General features: G+C 42.7%; 1 long non-coding RNA gene across 1 annotated transcript in view; it reads right to left on the bottom strand.

Moving 5' to 3' along the window:
- LOC141981549 (uncharacterized) overlaps window positions 1–20,228 on the bottom strand; it is a 142,224-nt gene extending 121,996 nt beyond the window's left edge. Inside the window, exon 1 of the long non-coding RNA XR_012637825.1 lies at window positions 20,175–20,228. This is a non-coding gene — a long non-coding RNA (uncharacterized LOC141981549). The remainder of the gene's footprint in view (window positions 1–20,174) is intronic.
- Between the last annotated feature and the right edge of the window lie 2,084 nt (window positions 20,229–22,312).

Genomic DNA, 22,312 nt, shown 5'->3' on the forward strand with positions numbered 1-22,312 from the left:
TCAAATCAAGTTCAAAGTCTTGGTCCTTATCCTCAAGGCACTCCAAGGCCTGGAGCCAGGATATCTAAAATATCACCTAAAACTCTGGCTGGACAACCATAGCTGACTACTTCACTCCTCTGGCACAACAGAACTTTCTACAATAAGGGAAATGCCCATCTGTGTAGGAGACAGGGCTTTCTTGGGGACTGGTCCAAGACTGTGGAATGAACTCTACCAGAAACTAAGGTCCATCATAAACCTCACCACCTTCTGCTCCAAGCAGAAGGCACATTCCTTTGACCTTGCCTTCTCTCACAAACATATAGCAATGTTCATCTGTATATTATAAATACATTCCAAAACTAGACACTCCATTGCATACACTTCTCCCTCTGAGATGAGTATATGCAATAGAGATGAGATGAGAAAATGAGTGAACAACCACATGACAGATGTCACACTGCTTAATGAGCTCCTGGAAGGTGCTCAGATCCTATTGTGATCAGTGCGATATAAGAACCTATACAGAATAGAACAACATTTCTGTAAAATGAACATCATAGGAATCCTAATGTTTTCAGCAGGCTCAAGGTTCATCCAGAACTATTTAATCCTGTAATAAAACATTGGCCAGGAACCAAATCTAGAAGCCAGTTTAGGCAAAATCGGCATCAGTCTATTACTCAGAATTGATCAGGCCAGCACACAGATTTTTATGGAACTCACATTCTTGAAATCACAATCATTCCGCTTTTTCCAGCCATGGTGCAATTGGAACAGGCTGTAGTTCTGTCAGACACTCTTCTTTAATTTTGAGTTAACAGTGACCTAAACTTGACAAAAAACCCAGCAATATTCAGCATTAATATTCAACATAACCAAAACCAGATGAATGTTAACACTGTACAAAAATTCACTTACATGAACAAGGGTAATCCAGAATGCCACTGGCCAAATGTAAACATTGATCTTCATCGCATTTATCTTGTTACAGCACAGCACATTCACGTCAAATTTGACAGCTGTCATCACCTGAAGTATGCTGTGCCCTGACATCTTTGATGCATCTTGTGTTGTTCTTTAAGTATACACATAATTCTTTGACTGAAATACTGACGACATAATGAAAGCTTCACTACAGCAGTGTTGTTATGATAACTCATATTTATATAGCATGTTTCATCCCAAAGTACTTTACACAACTGTGCACGTACAACATCGTTGAAATATAGCTGCCACTGGAGTTTCTGGCAGCAGCCAGTGTACACTGAAAGACAGGGACATTTTGACTGCAAATACCAGGGCAGACCCCCTATTCTTACATAAATTGCCACTTACGGGCTATGATTTCAGTGAATCTATTCCCATTTCCACATGCAGATTTTACCTACCACACAGAGCAGGCAGAGACTCCTGGACTGATTTTCAGAGCTACTGAGAACTCTTAGCTCCCACTGACATCAGTGGGAGCTGCGGGTGCTCAATATCTCCAAGATTCATGCCATCAGATTTTAAGGGATCATGTGAAACAGTCATACAATATGCCGTATAGCTGACTGGAAAAGGAAAAAGTTGAGTCAACCTTACCAGCATGGAGTGCCTAGGTGTTTCAGACACGATGCTTAAATCACTAAACCTCTGCTCTAAGTGCTACTGGATGTGTTATAAAGATCCCCCAAATAGTTCTTGCTTCAAGGAAGAATTGTGCTGTATGAAGAAAATCTACTTGTGAAATCATATCACAAGCAAGGGGCTCCTGTTTGTGCCTGTGCACCCTAAAAGTGGCCAAAGGGCATTTCACATTTGATGCTTAGGAGAGAACGTTTCAAATTAATTACACTCCCATCAAATGACTTCAGCTGAGCTGTGCTCAGGATGTATTTGGCCCACCACCTTTCAATGTTGTGGCTTCAATTCCCAGTCTGAACAGCAATTTCTGGAGCGAAACAAAAGTTCTCTCCCTTTCCCCTTTGATTTCATTCTTGGGGTTTCATTTCAGTTACCTAGCTTAGCAACAGCCCTTCTATTATTTTAGTTAATACAAAGTGAAAATTTGCTCAGAAACAAAATGTGGAAAGTATATGTGAAAATAAATGTATCACAGCAGAAGGCCATTTGGGATCAAGCTTTGGTGACAAACTGAGTCCTGGACAAACCAGCTGTAGATTGTGCAAAGTAACAGACAGAATACCGTGCGACAGCAAACCACAACCAGGAAGAAGCCTCTGTTTTTATGACCCCCTCAGATATTTATATCCTCCATTGTGGCCAGTAAACACAATTAGTGTGACTTGGACCAAATTTTAAAACATTAACGTTCTGTATAATTAAGTTGTTGTGGGAGGGAGTATGGGGTGAGAGGGAAGAGGGAGAAAATAGAGTGCAACTATGTGCTTTTTCCCTTGTCCCTTCAGTGAGAGCCGTGCTCCAGGGCTTACTGCCTTTTCCTCTCTTGCTTAGCACAGGAAATATTACTTTCATAGTTACTTCTAAACACAGGTTGGAGTAGCTGGCAATCATTCCAAATGTAGATCCTTGCCAGCATGCGTCAATGGGTTTTAAAAGCTAGATATGCTGAAATTGCTGTTCTAAGGCAGTATGTGTAAACCCCCCCCCCGCCACATCTATTTGTTAGGTGAGAGGACACAATCAAGGCAGCCCCCAGCCCCATTCTGATGGCTGAATGAAAGTTATTCTACCATTGCAAACAGTGAAAAAAATCTTGAGAATCCAAGTTTAAAAACTATTCAGTGATTGTATAAATGGCCCCTCCAATTAGAAACCCAAAAAGAGTGGGTTGGTTTCTATCTACTGTTCAAAATGACAGCAATCTCCTACAGAACTTTGTTAGTTAGAAATGCTTTTAGCTCCTTATTCCTCCTATATCCTCCCTCTCATTGTAATCCAACCCTGGCAAATTGTATTGATCACTGTTGTTCAGTGTTTGGGTATTGCAGGTATGCTTCGGAGAGAAGGCAGGTCTTTCCTCTTGATCTGAAAATGGACAGATTTGGACTCATTCTAATTTCCTCCAATTGTTCATTTCATAGGCAGGGATCCTTCAGTGAGAAGGCTCTGTCCTTAACTTGCATAAGTTTTATCTCAGCTACACCAAAGAGCATTCCCCATTGTCTCACAATCATAGACTAAGAAGCTGTCTGCAGTAGGTAGGTTCTGTCATACGAGGCTGAGAATCTCGACCTCAGAATTAATTGGCCACGTATATATTTTAAAAGATGTGCACTCAGACTACTGGACCTTGATTTCTAAAAGCCTTGTAAATTCAGATCTGAGGTCTTGGTTTGGTACATTTTACACATAGGAGCCATTTGCAAATTTAGATTTGAATTCAGATTCAGATGGTGAATGTCCTGAAGTTCAAGGTCTGGAGGGTTTCATTCAGGCCCATCTCTAAGTTTTATGTGGGAAAAAATGAATTCAGGAATTTTTCTGAGTTAAAGAATTCTTGAATCTCATAGATAAACCATGACACTAAAATGCTGCCCTTTCCTGTAAGGAATTTGAGACATTTCTTTCCAAAGAGAGTATTAACATCCACTTCCAATATTCTTCCATACTGGCAGGAGAGAGCTGAACCCACAGGTACTACTGATCAAAAACAGTGATCAAATGTGGCCTTCTAATACATTTGTGCACTTCCCAATCAAAGATAGTTGCAGGTGTGCGTTTGAAGGTGGAATTTAGCCCCAAATCAGAGTGCTACCAATTGAATCAAATAAATAAACCAAAGTATTTCATTCACACTTAAATTAGAAGAGCCTGTGCTCCCAGAGGCCCCCCACTTTTCCTCAATAAACTAACATTTCAAACAAATGTAGCAACCACAAGATGATGCATACCTAATGCACAGAAGTTTGGGTTTATTTTGCAGAATCAAACAGGGAGTGTTTGGACAAGTTCCGATTTCCTCCAAAATTATACATGTTAATAAATAACTAGAGTATACAGTGTTTTTCATCTTGAGATTTCAAAGCACTTTACAAAGGTGATCTGTATCATTATCCCCATTTTACAGATGGGAACCTGATTCTAGAAAAGTAAATCAGATTAAATAAATGGCCTGTCACAGAACAAAAGTGAGTTTATTTTCATTTTTACACAAATGGAAATTTAAAAAATCAGTATGAATTGATTATTGAAGCAACAGAGTGCCAAAGACAGTTGTATTGCGGTGCCTCTTATTTTAGTCAAGCAAGTTACCATTTTGACTGATTAGCAGCTGATCTGCTCACCAAGTTACAGATCACAGCTTTGCCAATATATGGTGCACCTTAAAATTGGCCTGATTCAGCATCTTTTACTCAGGTTGAGTGGCGCTCTCACTCAAATAGTCACGCTGATTACAATGGGACTACTCAGTGCTACTCAGAAAGGGTTGCAGAGTTGGGCTTCATATTGTTAACCATGTATGAATAATATATTTCTGCTCAGGTCATCTTATAATTGGTTTTGTTCTCTTTCAGAATGGCTGTAGCTAGTAATCAAGTTAGCTAATAATACCTGCCTCTGTGGTTAAAAACAATTCTGATCAATTTTATTTTTTTATAGAAATGATTTTATTTTGATCCCAGTAAGTAGAAGATCAAATTAACAGATGGGATTAAGTGGAAGGCCCTTCCTCCTCCTCATTTTTAGGCTTATCTACAAGATTTCCAAGTGTTAAATACAGACAAACAAAGTAGCCCACCTTGTGGATTTCTAATCCAATGTACTCCAGTTAGCAGAGAGGAAGACAGCAGGATGGTCATTTCCCAGAGATTTCTCATCGGGAATCTAATAGAGTAGTGAATGGCAATGGCTAATGTGCCTAATCACACTGTTATACAATAATAGAATACCATGTATTTAAATATTTTTGGATGTTTTCTACATTTTCAAATATATTGATTTCAGTTACAACACAGAATACAAAGTGTACAGTGCTCACTTTATATTTATTTTTATTACAAGTACTTGCACTGTAAAAAAACAAAAGAAATAGTATTTTTCAATTCACCTAATACAAGTACTACAGTGCAATCTCTTTATCATAAAAGAAGAACTTACAAATGTAGAATTATATACAAAAAAACTGCATTCAAAAATAAATCCATGTAAAATTTTAGAGCCTGCAAGTCCGTTCAGTCCTACTTCTTGTTAAGCCAATCACTCAGACAAACAAGTTTGCTTACATTTGCAGGAGATAATGCTGCCCGCTTCTTGTTTACAATGTCACCTGAAAGTGAGGATAGGCATTCTCATGGCACTGTTGTAGCCGGCGTCGCAAGATATTTATATGCCAGATGAGCTAAAGATTCATATGTCCCTTCATGCTTCAACCACCATTCCAGGGGACATGCGTCTATGCTGATGACGGGTTCTGCTTGATAAGAATCCAAAGCAATGAGGACTGACACATGTTCATTTTCATTATCTGAGTCAGATGCCACCAGCAGAAGGCTGATTTTCTTTTTTGGTGGTTAGGGTTCTGTAGTTTCCTCATCGGCAAGTTGCTCTTTTTAGACTTCTGAAAGCATGCTCCACACCTCGTCCCTCTCAGATTTTGGAAGGCACGTCAGATTCTTAAACTGTGGGTCGAGTGTTATAGCTATCTTTAGAAATCTCACATTGGTACCTTCTTCGCGTTTTGTCAAAGCTGCAGGGAAAGTGTTCTTAAAATGAATAACGTGCTGGGTCATTATCTGAGACTGCTGTAACATGAAATATATGGCAGAATGTGGGTAAAACAGAGCAGGGGACATACACTTCTCCCTGAAGGAGTTCAGTCAAAATTTAATTAAGGCATTATTTTTTTAACAAGCGTCATCAGCATGGAAGCATGTCATCTGGAATGGTGGCCAAAGCATGAAGGGGCATACAAATGTTTGGCATATCTGGCACGTAAATACCTTGCAATGCTGGCTACAAAAGTGCCATGCAAATGCCTGTTCTCACTTTTTAGTGACATTGTAAATAAGAAGAGGGCAGCATTATCTCCTGTAAATGTAAACAAACTTGTTTGTCTTAGCGATTGGCTGAACAAGAAGTAGGACTGAGCGAACTTGTAGGCTCTGAAGTTTTACATTGTTTTGTTTTTGAGTGCAATTATGTAACAAAAAAAAATCTATATTTGTAAGTTGCACTTTCACGACAAAGAGATTGCACTACAGTACTTGTATAAGGTGAATGGAAAAATACTATTTCTTTTGTTTATCATTTTTACAGTGCAAATATTTATAATAAAAAATATACACTGATTTCAGTTACAACACAGAATACAATATATATGAAAATGTAGAAAAACATCCAAAATATTTAATAAATTTCAATTCATATTCTATTGTTTAACAGTGTGATTAAAACTGCCAACAATTGCAATTAATTTTTTTAATCTTGATTAATTTTTCTGAGTTAATTGCATGAGTTAACTGTGATTAAATTGACAGCCCTAGTTTAGACTTGCAAGTGACCTGTGCCCCATACTGTGGAGGAAGGCAATAACCTCCTAGGGTCTCTGCCAATCTGACCCCAGGGAAAATTCCTTCTTGACCCCAAATATGGTGATCAGTTAGATTCTCAGCATTTGAATAAGACCCAGCAGCCAGACACCAGGAACAGTAATTCAGAGCCCTCACCAACTAGTGTCCCATCACAGGCCCTTGGAGATAGCAGTCACAGATCAGCTATCTGGCATTGTAGGCAGTCTCATCATACCATCCCCTCCATAACAACCTCAGTCTTGAAGCCAATTAGGTTTTTTGTCCACACTCTCCTTAAAGGCCATTCCAGAACTTCATTCCTGTAATAGTTAGAAACCTTCATTTAATTTCAAGCCTAAACTTGTTGATGGCCATTTTATATCTATTTGGTCTTGTGTCAACATTGGCACTTAACTTAAATAACTCCTTTCCTTTCCTGGTATTTATCCCTCTGATGTATTTATAGAGAGCAATCATGTCTCCCCTCAGTCTTCTTTTGGTTAGGCTAAACAAGCCAAGCTCTTTGAGTCTCCTCTTGTAAGGTAGGCTTTCCTTTCCTTGGATCATCCTAGTAGCCCTTGTCTTCACCTGTTCCAGTTTGAATTCATCTTTTTTAAACATGGGAGACCAGAATTGCACACTGTATTCCAGATGAGATCTCAGCAGTGCCTTGTATAATGGTAGTAACACTTCCCTGTGTCTACTGGAAATACCTTGCCTGATACCTCCTCGGATTGCATTAGCCTTTTTCATGGCCACATGATGTTGGGTGGTTCATAGTCATCTTGTGATCAACCAATACACCCAGCCCTTTCTACTCCTCTGTAACTTCCAACTGATAAATCCCCAACTTCTAGCAAAAATTCTTGGAGTTAGTCCCTTTAGTGTGTTGGCTGTCATCCCACCCCCTCTAGCTCGGAAGGAGGCCACTCCACCTCACTGGGTCACTGTGGGATCAGCCCAGTCACAAGGGGGGAGTTAGCAAATCGACTGCAGTCAAGGAGGCCCTAGCCCACAAGCAGGGCTGGGCGGCAAATGGTCTAGGGAGCTGAGGCTCACAGGCAGGTTGGAACAACAGTCTATGGAGCTCAGGTCCCAGGCAGGGAAGAGCAACAGTTTAGAGGAAGCTCAGACCAGGCGGAACAACCACCGGCCTAGGGACAAGACCCTCAGGCAGGGACAAGCAATAGGCAGTCTACAGGGCTCTGGCCTCTGGGCAGGGCAGAGCTATAAACAGTCTATAGGGCATTGACCCCTCTGGCAGGGCAGAGCTATAAACAGTCTTTCAGCTGATGTCCTGATGCAGGCAGAGGGCAGACAAACGCAGGCCTCTTGGCCTAAGGTGGGTAGGTGGCCACCCCAGGGATGGGGTGGCCTCAGGGGGTAGGGAGAGTTGTGGCCACGCTACTCCATCAGGTCCCTGCCCAGGGCTCTGACAGTGGTGGAGGGCTCCGCCACTGGGTCAGCGGGGATCCTGCTGAAAAACACTGACCCGAGCACCGACAGCAAAACCAGATTAAAGTCTGGTTTCCCTGGGCTACTTCCTACCAAATCCAGGGAGGGCTTCCAACATCCAGAGGTACTCTCTCTCTTCCAGGTATTTGGCTGCTGACAAGCTCACCGGCTCCTCTCCAGACTCAGAAACTCCTCTGGGGCAAGGCTTTACCCACTTTGGTTGCAGGGCTGGAGGACTGCAGCAGGCAAGAGGTGTCTGTCTCCTTCCCTGGCTTCCCCTCAACTGAGTTGGAGGAGGCCACGCCTCTTATATTTCCGGTCCTGCCTCTAACCTTCCAGTTTGAGGGGCAGGACTGGCCCAGATCTGCTCACCTGGGTGCAGAGAATGGTCTCTCCCGCTCTGGTTCTGAGGGAGGCCACTCCGCCTCACTCCAGTCCCTAAGTGCTTGACCTTGCAGTTTGCACTATTACATTTAATCCCATTTCTATTACTCCAGTTTACAAGGTCATCCAGATCTTTTTGTATGATATTCTGGTCGTCCTTCATATTGGCAATACCTCCCAACTTTGTGTCATCTGCAAATTTTATTAGCACTCTCCTACGTTTTGTGCCAAGGTCAGTTACAATAAATGTAAATAAGACTGGACCCAAGACCAGTCCTGGAGGAACTCCACTGGTAACCTCCCTCCAGCTTGACAGTTTTCAATTCAGTATGTTCTGTTGTAGTCTCCATTTTAATCAGTTCCTTGTCCACCTTTCAATTCTCATATTAATTCCCATCTTCTCCAATTTAACTAATAATTTCCCATCTGGAACTGCATCAAATGTCTTACCAAAATCCAGGTAGACTAGATCTACTGCATTTATTTTGTCTTAAAAATCAACCTCCTTCTCAAAGAAGTAGATCAGGTTTGTCTGGCACTATCTACCTTTTGTAAAACCGTGTTGTATTTTATTCCAATTACCATTAACCTCTATGTCCTTAATTACTTTCTCTTTCAAAATTTGTTCCAAGACCTTGCATACAATTGAGGTCAAACTAACAGGCCTCTAGTTTCCTGGATCACTTTTCTTCCCCTCTCTTAAAAATAGGAACTATATTAGCAATTCTCCAGTCAGAGGGTAGGACTTTCTAGCTTACAGATTCATTGAAAGTCCTTGCTATTGGACTTGCAATTTCGTGTGCTAGTTCCTTTAATATTCTTGAATGGAGACTATCTGTGCCCCCCAATTTAGTCCCATTCCAGGTGTGTGAGTTTGAATTCCACCTCAGATGTGGTAATTTCTACTACCATAACTTCATTTCTATTAGCCACCCTACCACTATCCATAAGCTCGTCATTACCCTGATTAAAAACTGAGGCAAAAGTATTCGTTTAGGTATTGGTCCATTACTACATTATCTTTAATCTCCACCTCATCCTCAGTGCTTAGCGGTCCCACTTCTTCTTTCCTTGTTTTCTTCTTATTTATATGGCTATTGAAACTTTTACTATTGGTTTTAATCTTCTTTTCAAGGTCCAACTCTGCTTGGCTTTTGGTGGTTCTCACATTTTCCCTACACTTTCTAACCTCCAAGAAGTAGCTGTCCTTGCTGATCCATCTTCCATCCCATCTTCCATTCCTTTTAGGCTTTCTCCTTTCTCTTAATCACCTGTTTTAGATTCTTGCTCATCCAGCTAGATCTGCAACCTTTCCCTATGAATTTTTCCCCTTGCTTGGGATGCAGGCTTCAGATACTTTCTGCAACTTTGACTTAAAGTAATTCCAAGCATCCTCCACATTCAGATCCTTGAGTTCTTTGGTCCAGTCCATTTCCTTAACTACTTCCCTTAATTTTTAAAGCGTTTTTTGTGGAGCGGATTCACTCAATAATTGTGTAATAAGCAATCCATTCTCTTATGAAATTATACATTATAGTTAAAATCAAAACAAACATAGGACTCAATCCTGTAAGATGTTGAGAGTTTGTCTACAATGCAAAGAAAAACCAACACCAAGTCTCAGAGCCCTGGTCTATTGACTCAGGTTTGCGGGGCTCGGGCTGTGGGGCTAAAAATAACAGTATAGATGTTTGTGCTTGGGGTGGACCCCAGCTGTAAGACTTTCCCCATTTCTGAGCTTCAGAGTTTGGATTCCAGCTCAAGCCCAAACATTTACACTTTTAGTTTTAGCCCTGGTCAAGCCCCATAAGCCCAAGTCAATTGACTTGGGCTCTGAGATTGCACCGTGGGTTTTTCTTTGCAGTGTAGAAATACCTTAAGTGTCTCCATCTTCCATTGCATTCAGTAGGAGCTGATGGCACTCTAACAAATTTCAAGAGCTGTATGGGATTTCACAGAAGCAGGAAGTCAACTTTCTGTGCAAAATGCTTTACAGTGAGTTTTTTCATTCTTTTTATATTAACCAGAAGGGTTCTGGAAACTGTTATAGTACAGTCATGAGATGGAACTCACAAGGAATAATTTCCTGACACTATTTGTCTTGTAGGGTCAATAATAGATATGACACATTTTCCAGGGAGGAAATTGCAGAGAGAGACTTACTCACTGCTGATGATGCAGGATAATAAGCAGGGAGTTATTTTTAAACAAGTTAGCCTTTTAGTTATGTATAGAACACCACAGCTGAGATATACTTTGGCTATTTTTTTGTGCCCAAAATTATGGCAGTAGGCCCTAATGTGCTACCCCCAGAATAAGTCATTCCATAATGTCACAGTTGCCTTGGAAACCCTGTTTGACGATGGAGCCAGCCAGATTTCTATTGGGGAGATAATTGGCTGGCATAGATCATGACTTTTAAAGATATTTTAATGATCTGTAATTTGTATTCCAAATAATTCCTTGGTACCTGTCACGGATTTATGCTTTTGAAAAATTCACAGCAGAGCAGAAAAGGAGCTGACCGGTGAAAAAAGGAAGAAAAAAATTGCTAGTGCTTCTCAGCTCTTTGACATCTGTGATATTCGTCTAGCTGAAGGCTCAACTCTTTAAAAAAATAAGATAAATCACCAAAAAACTTTGCAGATGACTTTTAAAAAATAAAGTTCATCACCACCTTTGAAGTCCCGTAGTGATAGCTCATTTTAGCCCTGATTCAGCAAGATGGCTCTAAGCATGTAAGTACCTTGCTGAATCAGGGCCTTTATCAAGAGCTGGCTCTTTTCCCCTGGCTCTGCTCAGCCTGGCATATCTCCTCTTGCAATCACTATCTTTTTCCCTCCTAGTTCTGACCAGTTTTCTTTAAATATCACCTTTTTGTGCCGTATTTCTTCCATCCTTTCACAACTCTTTACTTCCAAATTTCCACTGAGCACACTATGCCTTTTTTGCAGCCTCTTGCTGGATCCACACCATGTTGGATGAAGGGTGTAATTTTAGTGGCATAAAATGATTCACAAATAGCATAATTTTATCCTTGCTATACATTCGTTCTTAACAAGCACATAGGAACAAACAAGCAAGATAGCAGAAGTTATGAAAGCATCAGATCATTTTTATATAGCAATTGAATTTCACACACAGAAAATGCACAAAACCCATAGAATCCTGACTTCATCACAGATTTCTACAGAAATATGAGAACTGTGTTTTTTTGGGTTTTTTTGGTTTTTTTTTAAATACTTAAATTTCTTCTAGAGCTTCTCATTTTGAATAGGGTCTTTGTAATGTAAATCTGTCACATTGCCCAATCTGCCAGGAGACAGACTATGGCAGTATCAACAAAAATCAAAATTTCCCCAATCATCTTAATGGGACATTACATATAAAAGCCCTGTCGGTGGCAGTTTTTCGGCAGGATCCCTCCTGACCCAGTGGCGGAGGGCTCCGCCACTGTCACGGCCTTGGGCAGGGACCTGATGGAGTAGTGTGGGCCCAGCTCTCCCTACCCCCTGAGGCCACCCCACCCCTGGGATGGCCGCCTACCCACCTTCGGCCAAGAGGCCTGTGTTTGTCTGCCATCTGCCTGCGTCAGGACAACAGATGAAAGACTGCTTATAGCTCTGCCCTGCCAGAGGGGTCAATGCCCTACAGACTGTTTATAGCTCTGCCCTGCCCAGAGGCCAGAGACCTGTAGACTGCCTATTGCTTGTCCCTGCCTGAGGGCCTGAGCTCCCTAGACTGGTTGTAGTTCCACCTGACCTGTTGTTCCACTACGGCCTGCGGGCCGAATCCGGCCCACCAACTGTTTTAATCTGCCCCTTGAGCTCTCGCTGGGGAGCGGGATCTGGGGCTTGCCCTGCTCTGGCGCTCCAGGCGGGGAGCAGGGTCAGGAGCCGCTCCAAACAGCTTCCAGAAGCAGCGGCATGGACCCCCTCCCACTCCTATGCGTAGCAGCAGCCAGGGGGCTCCGCTCTGCACGCTGCCCCCGACCCAAATGTTGCCCCTGCAGCTCCCATTGGCCAGGAACCGTGGCCAATGGGAGCTGCAGGGGCAGTACCTGCAGACGGGGCAGTGTTGAGCCGCCTGGCTGCATCTCTGCGTAGGAGCCAGAGGAGGGACATGCCGTTGCTTCCGGGAGCCGCTTGAGGTAAGCGCTGCCCAGAGCCTGCACCCCTGAGTCTCTCCCTGCGCCCCAACCCCCTGCCCCAGCCTTGATCCCCCTCCCACCCTCCAAACCCCTCGGTCCCAGCCAGGAGCACCCTCCTGCACCCCAAACTCCTCATCCCCACCCCAGAGTCCGCACCCCCAGCCAGAGCCCTCTTCCTCCCCCCCAGCACACCACCACCCTGCCTCAGCCCAGAACCCCCTTCCACACCCTGAACTCCTCATTTCTGGACACACCCTGGAGCCCGCACCCCAAACCAGAGCCCTCACCCCCTCCAACACCCCCACCCCAATTTTGTGAGTATTCATTGCCTGCCATACAATTTATATTCCCAGGTGTAGCTCTCGTTCCAAAAAGTTTGCCCACCCCTGCTCTAAACTGTTGCTCTATCCTGCCTGGGGCCTGAGCTCCATAGACCATCTGCCGCCCAGCCCTGCTTGAGGATCAGGGCCTCTGTGACTGCAGTCAATTCGCTAACTCCCCACCATGACTGGGCTGATCCCACAGTGACCCAGGTGGAGTGGCCTCCCTTTGAGCAGGAGGGGGAGGGACGACAGCCAACGCAATAAAGGGTCTAACAGCAAGAATTTTTGCTATACGCTGGGGATATATCAGTTGGATGTGACAGTGAAAGAGAAAAACTTGGGTTTATTGGTTGATCACAGGATGACTATGAACCGCCAATGTCATGCAGCCGTAAAAAAGGCTAATGCAATCCTACGATGCATCAGACAAGGTATTTCCAGTAGAGACAGAGAAGTGTTAGTACCATTATGCAAGGCTCTAGTGAGACCTCATCCTGTGTAATTTTGGTCTCCCATGTTTAAGAAAGATGAATTCAAACTGGAACAGGTGCAGACAAGGGCTACTAGGATGATCTGAGGAATGGAAAGCCTACCTTATGAGAGGAGACTCAAAGAGTTTGGCTTGTTTAGCCTAACCAAAAGAAGGCTGAGGGGAGATATGATTGCTCTCTATAAATAGAACAGAGGGATAAGTTATTTAAATTAAGTCCCAATGTTGACACAAGACCAAATGGATATAAACCAGCCAACAACAAGTTTAGGCTTGAAATTAGATGAAGGTTTCTAACCATCACAGGAGTGAACTTTTGGAACAGCCTGCCAAGGGGAGATGGAGGGTGGGAGACAAAAAAACCTAACTGGCTTCAAGACTGAGCTTGGCAAGTTTATGGAGGGGATGCGCTGATGAGACTGCCTACATGGCATATGGCCGATCCGTGACTCCTAGCAGCAAATATCTCCAACGGCTGGTGATGGGACACTATATGCAGAGGGCTCTGAATTTACTACAAAGAATTCTTTCCCATGTGTCTGGCTGGTAGGTCTTGCCCACGTATTAGGGTCTAACTGTTCACCATATTTGGGGTTGGGAAGGAATTTTCCCCCTGATCAGATTGTCAGAGATCCTGGAGGGTGGCCTTCCTATGCAACATTGGGCACAGGTCACTTGCAGGTTTAAACTAGTGTAAATGATGGATTCTCTGTAACTTGAAGTCTTTAAATCATGATTTGAGGACATCTGTAACTCAACCAGAGATTATGGATCTATTATAGGAGTGGGTGGGTGAAGTGCTGTGACCTGCAATGTACAGGAGGTCAGACTAAATGACCATGATGGTTCTTTCTGACCTTAAAGTCAGAGACTCAATGAGCTTCCCAAAGGTCTAGTTTAGTGAACATCCTGACAGTCCTCAGAAGGTCCAACAATTCCAGTATGGTGAAGATTCTGCAGGGCAGCCTCTGAGGAGTGGATGCCATGTGGGTTGTGAAAGATGGTCAAGAAGGCTGTCCAACCTGGAGAGAACTGGCTGTTCTGCTCCAATGGGGGGTGGGGTGGGGGGCGGACGACCCAATCGAGTGTTTCACTAATAAGAAGGCTGACTGCTAGCCCCACTTTTGTCTGGTCTCTGGGGTCCATTCAGGGACGGAACACGGTGATCAGCCTGCACTGGTTCAGGAACCCCCAGAATTTCCAACAGTCTCCATCAAACCATTCAGGCAGTGGCACCGTGGGAGCCAGTTTAGGAGATGGGTGATCTCTTCAGGCACGTACATAGCTGCTTCTCTCTGTGAGACTGCAAGTTGCTCACATAGGGCCTGTGCTGCAGTGGCTAGCTGCGTCACTTGGGCCTGTAGCATGAGGTTCTCTGCCTGCAGGTGGGTGACTTAGTCCTGGGTTGCAGGGTGGCCTACCTGATCCATCATCTATAGAGGGGTTCGATGGAGGGGCAGTGGGGGCCAAAGCTGTCAGGCCAGGCCCTGGGCAGTCTGTGTGCCTTGGTCAGTTACCAAGTTCTGGTCAAAAGATGAGTAGTGGGGTTGGGGTTGAGCTGGGTCAGGATACCAGAAAGTCAGGGTCAGGTACAGACAGGAGGCAAACAGTGGAGTCGAGGATGAACTGGGATCAGAAGCGGGAGTCTAGGGTTCACAGCAAGGCAAGATTTGGAGCGAAAGCAGGCAGGTAGTCTGCATCATCGCTCAGACAGTTCCCCATTTTGGCTTCCTTGTTTATATACTGGCCTGACCCTGCTGGACTGTACTTTCTGCAATGCCTAACTTCATAGGATCCTCAAGCAGAAATCCAGCCTGAACTTCCAGTGGTGATGTGGTAGCATCGGTGACCTAGAATTCCCAGTTTTTAGTCCCATAGTTCTTACATCAGGCACCATGTTTTCCAAAACAGTTGCTCAGTGTGTGTAAACATTACCAATTTGTGTGTGAAAATGTTCTACAGAACTCAACAGATTTGGCAGATTTCTATTCGCTGCTACTCAAGTTAACAAACTAAAATTAATATTTTTAAAGTTACTGTTTGGGCTACCTAGAATCATAGGACTGGAAAGGTCATCTAGTCCAGTCCCCTGCATTCATGGAAGGACTAAGTATTTTCTAGACCATCTCTGACAGGTGTTTGTCTAACCTGCTCTTAAAAATCTCCAATGAGAGAGATTCCACAACCACCCTAGGTTATTTATTATTTGCTTAACCACCCTTCACCAGTTTTTTCTAATGTTCAACCGAAACCTCCCTTGCTGCAATTGAGCCCATTGCTTCTTGTCCTATCCTCAGAAGTTAAGAACAATTTTTCTCCCTCCTCCTTGTAACAACCTTTTACGTACTTGAAAACTGTTATTATATCCCCTCTCAGTCTCTTCTTTTCCAGACTAAACAAACCGAATTTTTTCAGTCTTCCCTCATAGATCATGTTTTCTAGACCTTTAATCACTTTTGTTGCTCTTCTCCAGACTTTCTCCAATTTGTCCACATCTTTCCTGAAATGTGGCACCCAGAACTGGACACAATACTCCAGTTGAGGCCTAATCAGCACAGAGTAGAGTGGAAGAATTATTTCTCATCTTGCTTATAATACTCCTGCTAATACATCCAAGAATGATGTTCGCTTTTTTGCAACAGCATTACACTGTTGACTTATATTTAGCTTGTGGTCCACGATGACCCCCAGATCCCTTTCTGCAGGACTCCTTCCTAGGCAGTCGTTTCCCACTTTGTATTTGTGCAACTGATTGTTCCTTCCTAAATGGAGTACTTTGCATGGTGATCTGCCTGGAACTGGGGGCCACCAGGGGATCCCACCCTCTTAGGTGGCCCAGGCAAGGGCACAGTACAATAGAAGATTGTTAGCAGGAACTGTTTAGTGGGTTTTTCCAAAGGAAACACAATCACCCAGGTGTGGGAACTGAGGTACCAGGGACATGGCCCCACCCATGCCACCACGTTAACCCTGATCTGTGGCACAACACACCAGGGGAAGCAATCTGATTCCACAGAGTCACTGTAGGGCTTATTGAGATTGAGTCTCTCCTGGTGATGCCTCAGGGGCAGTGCAGCTCTACACCTCCCCTAACACAGGACTTTGTGCCAATGGCCCAGTTGAGTCATGTGGACCATATCCTCATCTGGTATAAAACAGTGTAGTTCCAGCTGAAGTTAGTAGAGCTGTGAGAATGTACACTAACTGAGAATCTGCTGCCTAACCCTATAAATTTAAACAAAAAGACACGTCTGCCAAAAATACCTTACAATCTGCAGTTTTTTGTAAAAGCCCATTCCGTACAAATGTTGGAAGGAATACCTTGTTTATTTATGTTTTCCCCGCTTATGATTTATAAGGAATAATATGGCAGCAAAACTAAGAGAGTCATTGTAATGCAGATGTATCAGAAAAGTCTCCAAAATATAGTATTTGCTTAGCCTCTGGATTCCTTGTAATAAATGCAATCTATTAAAACCAAAAAGCACATCTTATTCATGTCACTGCTCTTTGTGATATATTCATGCATTGATACCTCCATTATGAAGAAAGGGGCATCAAGGACAAAGATAGAGCAATGCCAGAAAGCCCTTCTTTTCTGCACTCAGAAAATTGTTTTTCCGCATTTTGGAGCTCACTAGAGCATAAACTTAGTTTGTGTAAGTGCTTCAGGGTAATCAGTATGTATGTATCCAGCATAATCTGAGAAAAGCTACTGAAGAACTCTCTTCTTCAGCCACAAATCTTTGACATTTTGGTTTTGCCTGCAGCATCCCCACCAACTTCCACTGCTAAAAATGAAAATATATTTCACTTCCTAGACCTGTGGGGCACATGGAGTCAAGCTCAGCATCTTATCAAGTGGCCACAGACTTTGGATGCCTCATGTGTGTGGGTATCCAATGTTAGGACTTAATTTTTAGAAGCAACAAGCACCTAAAATGTCAAACGAAGCCAGTGGGTACTGCATAAGCCCATGACCTCTGAAGAATCAAGGTCCAGGTGTTTCAGGTTGGATGCCCCAAAATTGGGGCACACAAAACCACTGCCCACAAGCTAAGTTAAGTAACTTGCCGGACACTTTACACCAAATCAGTGCCTGAGCTGGGAACAGAGTCCATCCCCCCAGTACCTATAATAGTATCTGCTATGTCAATGCTCTAGGGCCTAGATTTTGGTCTTTTCTGAGGGGAGGGTGGCGTTAAGAATTTTCTCTCTGACCCTTCCCCTTCACTAGAGAGCTAACAACACAAATGCATATTTTCCTCTCAGAATCTCAGAACCATTTGAAGATATCGGTTGATTAAATAAGTTAACACTTTTGAGGTATGTATTAGCTGTATTTTACAGGCACGAAAGCTAACGCTTGGGGAGCTTGTGACATTTGGCCAAGGTTTTCCAGTAAATCAGCGATGCCAATGGGACTAGAAATTTGAACACTTGATTCTCAGTCAGATGTTCTAGTCATTAGGAATTTTCCTTTCTGAGACTCACAAAAATATCCAGGACTAAACCTCTGAGCCCTATGTGCAAGAAATTCCCGTATGTTTAAACACCACTGTGCTTTCCCAGTTTCTTTTACACACCCACAAGCAAAAAGTGGAAAAAAATTCCAGTTCTTCATTTAACACAAACCAGCTCAGTTCTCAGTGCAGTCGCACAGTTTCTGCACTCAGATTATGATGACTTACCACACATAGAGGCCATCTTTGCACGGACTTCTTCTAGTGATTAGAGCATAGGACTGGGAGTAAGGACTTATGGGTTGTATTGCTGAATTTGAATGATTTGTTGTGTGACCATGGACAAGTCATTCAATCTCTGTGCCTCGGTTTACCCATCTCACAGGGAATGTGTTAGGCTTAATTATTTAATGTTTCTACAGTGCTTTGAGATCTTTGAATCAGAAAAGTACTGCACACATAGGTAAATAATTATTCACTGCAGCTTGTAAACAAAACTTTTTAAATAGAAGCAGGTCTTTCCCAGATCAAGTCTGCAAACATAGACATGTCCACCCTCCAATTAGGGCTAAGTTGCATGCTATTAGATATCTTGTCAAAGGGTAACATAGCTGTATATACAGGCCATATGCGGAACCAATGTTTGTCTAAAAGTACTTATTTTTTTAAGCAGTTAATTCATTCTGTAGGTTGTTTTATGTCAGTGGAAAGTTTCCTTTGACAGTTGAGCCATGGAGGTTATTATGGTTCAATCAGGCAACTGCACCAGCTGGAGCAGTATTTTTCCCATGCCAGCTTAAACTTTAGTAATAAATTATGATTATATGGTATTTTCCTTTCTCCAAAAGGAGGAGGAAGAGACTAGTTCACGCAATGGGTACAGATAATGTCTGAGAGCACAATGCACTCATATTGAGGAGAAAGTACTTTTTAATTATTAAATACTGAAAACACAAAAGTGAGGAAAAAAGATAGGGCATAGGGTTCTCTGCAATGTGGTGGCAAAGCAGAAGCCTTTTTATCTTCTTAGCGGTGTTTTATGTCCTATATGATGTCTGAAATCATGTTTCATCCTGGCAAGAGACAGCAGCAAGGAAAGCAATGGACTGACTTTCTGTCACTCCTGATCTGGGTTAAATAAATAGGTGGACATAAAGCTTCTCTTCTTTTTACCCGAAGACTTTTCATAGTCAAAACTTCAGGAGCAAAGGAGCACAAGTTTTAAGACATCAGAATATTCTTATTTTGGCCTTTATGCTACAAAACTGATCAGACAAAACAACTGCCTTCCCTGCTTCCCCACTTGTATTCTCAGTCCTACTAAGCAATAGATGAACCAGATGGGCCATGTGTACAGACGGAGTATCTGTAAATTAGAAATGTATTCACATTATATGCTGTAGGCCTATCCATAGTCATAGTCCTTTTCTCTCTCTCTCTCTCTCTCTCTCTCTCTCTCATGTAGGTTTTATGCCTCATCGCCACATTATCTCAGCTCCTTCTTCTGCTCCCTTGGATTACTCCTATAGTCTAGGTAACTTGGTGTGTGTATGTATGTGTATATTATATATATATATATATATATGCTGCCATTGTCTTCTAGATTTCACACCCAGTCAGAAACTTTAATTCCTGTCAAGAGTTTTCTCCTGCATTATAAGCAGAACTGGTAGCTCTCTCTAAAGTTGCCCAAGACTTCCCATTTTAAGACCCTATTTTCAGTCACTTATGACTTTGCCAAACTTGAACCATTCAGGCTAGAGTTTCCCATTCTGGGGATCTCTCTTGGGTTCAATATTTTGAAAAGTTTCAGCAAAATAACGGTTCAGCCATTTCCAAGAACCAGATTATGTTGAAAATATGTTGTTTTGCCCATGTTAATAAAGAAATCTGACAACTTTTTTATTGAGATGCTCTAGCACCTCCATGCTTTGTAGTACAGACTTGAAGTTTGGAGAGGGGGTGTCAGTCCATGTGTCAGTGATGTAATTTTTGCCATCCCTGTGAAAAGACAGCCCAATCTTGGCAAAAATCTCAGTCCATAAAACCTCAGTAGAGACCATTAGAATTTTTGCTGCTAAATTCTCTGAACATTCCATCTGTACAGAGCATGCTCAACCCCCAATGCAGATTAAGATAGTCACAAGGGCTGCCCTAACTCCTCCCCCACCCCCTCGTACTTATAGTTGGGAAATCACTAGTGTCCAGAACACACACACACACACACACACACACACACCTCCTCCCATCCCACAGCTATGCTTCCTCCTAATCTGCTGCCTGCCATATCTGATCCATCACAAACCCCACCACATGGCAGGGGCTGCTGAAAAGCAGTGGTGCAGAGTCACCTCTGTGACTGTCGACATACACCACACTGGTGTTATTCATGTTGGGTGTCTAGAGCAACTAACAACTGGGCCCAGAAAGAATGTTGCAGGGACTTACCCAATATGGCTTCAGGCCCATTAGCTGCCGCAGATTCCTTCCATGTCACACCTCAGTTTCCCCCCTCAGATGGGTTCTGTAGCTCCCAGTGCTGTTAGGTTGCTGAGATGATTTAGTCATCTGGTTAAGTCACAAGAGTTCACCCCTTCAAGGGGTATTCAAAGTCTAAACAGAAACACAAAAAAGTCTTCTACCCCAGACTCTTGCCAGGCACAGCCCTTCCTCTCAAGGTCTGTTGATTTCCACAATCTGTAGCACCTACTTCTGGGCTCAGGATCTAACCCTCGCAGGCTCCAGCCAGTCCCTTTTCCCCCTTGTTGACAAGGGTGGCTGTACCACAAGGTAACACCCTAGAAGGAACCCATGTCCACCTTCCACTATAGGTTTCCAGCCCCAGGACCTAAATAATTGGGCAGTATGCCCCATAAGCTAAAAAGCCCTGTCTTAGCTAGCCAGGGTCTCCAATGTGCTCAGTCTGGCCTCCTCCCCAGCCATTTCCTGCCCTTTGGTGGCACATCTCCCCCCGCCCCCCCAAGTATGGTCTCCCTAAGTCTCTCTCTCTTGAATAGCCATGGGTTATCCTTTTATCTTCCAGCAGGCCGGGTTTCTAGTCACAGACTACCATCATACAATCCTTGGTGTCATTCCCTGCACCCACGGAGGTGTGCTAAACCTAGCACAAATGCATGTAACTCCCTTAAAAGGCCAGCATACCCTGTTACAGAGAAGAATGGCAGAAAGAAAGAGTGCAATAGAAGGAGGGTGAAGCACAGAATAATTAATTGAATAATCAATAAATACATTTAAGAAAACTGCCATCTGCTTGTGGATAGTCTGCAAGTAGAAACAAGGGGTGAAATTAATGAAACCAGTGAAGTAGTCAGGGCATGTTATTCTGTTAGCTGTAATAAAATAATGGAGATAGGACTGTAGAAAAATTGCTTTCATGAAAAAGCTGAAGAATAAGCTTTAGTAGCCAATTTTCTTAAAAAAATATTGTTTTAAACAATATTTGTATAACTTATGTATAGCTACAAATGCAAGACATTTAATTAAATTCACAGTATAAAGAAATAATTGCAAACTCCCAAAATACATAAAGCCCGGTTTATTTAATTTTCCAGACTTAATATTTTCCTTTCCACACCGGAGATTCCAAGCCCAAAGGTTTTACCAGCACTTCTTGAACGGAAGTACTAGTCTCGCTCAGCATGAGATGTGACCTTCTATCCTGTTTCTTCTGAGCATCATCAGTCATCTTCCTTATAAGTCCTGGTTCCGGTGAGGTTACTATATTGAAACATCTGGATTCACTTTACATTTACAATAAAATTAGAATGATGTTTTCTTTCTGATTCATTAGACACTTAAATAGAAAAACAGCTGCCCGAGTAAATAGCTTTTAGTGTAAGTGTTCTCTTCTTTCATGTTTGCTCTGGTATAACGTTACCCCTTTTAGTAAGGGAGAATCTTACCTCAGATCAACCACCTTCTTTTTAAAAAAAACTCAAAAAGTCAAAACCAAAGAAAGTGATTTTGAAGAGATGTAAAATGGATAGACTTAGACTCCAAAGGCCTTTATTTAGCCACAGAAGTGGTTCAGTGCGATGGTTCATGACCCATATGCTTTAACCCAGCCCTGGAAGGTTTGTAATACTACAAACTCTTAACTTCAAAATGAGTAATAAGAAATGTTGCTTTAAGATTTAACTGTATTAAGAAGGGAAAATGAGCTGGGGAGTAGTGAAATTTCTTTGTTAGCATTCCGTCATTGAGGGTTTGTCAAATACAAACAAATTGTGAATGAAGTAAACAAAAAAAAAACCCAAACAGTTGTGCATCAACAAGTAAAATTGTGGGCCACTTCCTGGGATGAGTCATTGATTTAATGTCCATGGTTCACTCTTTAGTCTGTTGACTTTTGACCCTTAACCTGATCTTGGGAGGATTATGCTGTATGCTTACATGCTTAATGATGGTTAAAGATAGGAAACAATCCCAGTTCCCTCAGCCTCTCCTCATAAATCATGTGATCCAATCCCCGAATCATTTTTCTTGCCCTCTGCTGGACACTTTCCAATTTTTCCACATCCTTCTTGTAGTGTGGGGCCCAAAACTGGACACAGTACTCCAGATGA

Source organism: Natator depressus, chromosome 2 (genome assembly GCF_965152275.1).
Source record: "Natator depressus isolate rNatDep1 chromosome 2, rNatDep2.hap1, whole genome shotgun sequence".
Taxonomy (NCBI): Eukaryota; Metazoa; Chordata; order Testudines; family Cheloniidae; genus Natator; species Natator depressus.